Consider the following 825-nt stretch of genomic DNA (forward strand, 5'->3'; position numbering starts at 1 on the left):
GAAGAGGATCAGAAGAAATACTCCCAGTCCTCACAGACTCACCCCCCAGTGTAAGGAGAGAATTGATTATTTTACTTAAGAAATATATGGCAATTTTAACTCTAACAGTGTTAACATTGCATTCAAACACTCACAGCCAGTCCACCCAGGTTTGTGTCAGTGGAAGAGCTAATGGAGACAGCCAAAGGAGTCACTAATATGGCACTGGCCCATGAGATAGTAATGAACAGTGCTTTTCAAGTCAAGCCTTATGAGCCAAAAGAGGGAAGGTAATAGACTCTATAAATGTTATCATGAGACTGTCATAATGTTCTCAGTGGGCTAAACATATATTTGAAATATTAATTTGTTAATTTAAATCTCTCATTATATTGCAACGCAGTGATTCTGAAGGGATACAAATTATGGTCTAATATTCACTTTGTTTTTTTTTGCTCTACGTTTTAAATGGTTTCATTTGAGAATGTTTAGTAATGGTTCAACATATCTTTCCTGTGTACTCAGTTTGGAGAAACAGGTCAAAGAAATAATGCACAAAGCATTCTGGGATTGCCTTGAGTCACAGCTGAATGAGGACCCACCATCATACAGCCATGCTATCACACTGGTTGGTGAAATTAAAGAGGTAAAGAAAATAATCCAGATCTACTCAATCTCATTATCATATTATGATATTGTATATTAATTAAATTTGTAATTTGTCAAATATAATCAAACACATACTCATATATTTTTATAGAATTAAAATGACATTAAAACAAAATGTTAATATTAAATATTACATATATATATATATATATATATATATATATATACACACTACCA

At 32.2% G+C, this 825-nt stretch overlaps 1 long non-coding RNA gene across 1 annotated transcript; it reads left to right on the top strand.

Moving 5' to 3' along the window:
• LOC107682506 (uncharacterized) lies at positions 1-620 on the top strand. The gene is made up of 3 exons (XR_001633510.1): positions 1-50; positions 137-269; positions 505-620. It is a non-coding gene; the product is annotated as an uncharacterized LOC107682506 (long non-coding RNA).
• The last annotated feature ends 205 nt before the right edge of the window (positions 621-825 follow it).

Source organism: Sinocyclocheilus anshuiensis, unplaced genomic scaffold (assembly GCF_001515605.1).
Source record: "Sinocyclocheilus anshuiensis isolate Anshui unplaced genomic scaffold, SAMN03320099.WGS_v1.1 C32272040, whole genome shotgun sequence".
Classification (NCBI taxonomy): Eukaryota; Metazoa; Chordata; class Actinopteri; order Cypriniformes; family Cyprinidae; genus Sinocyclocheilus; species Sinocyclocheilus anshuiensis.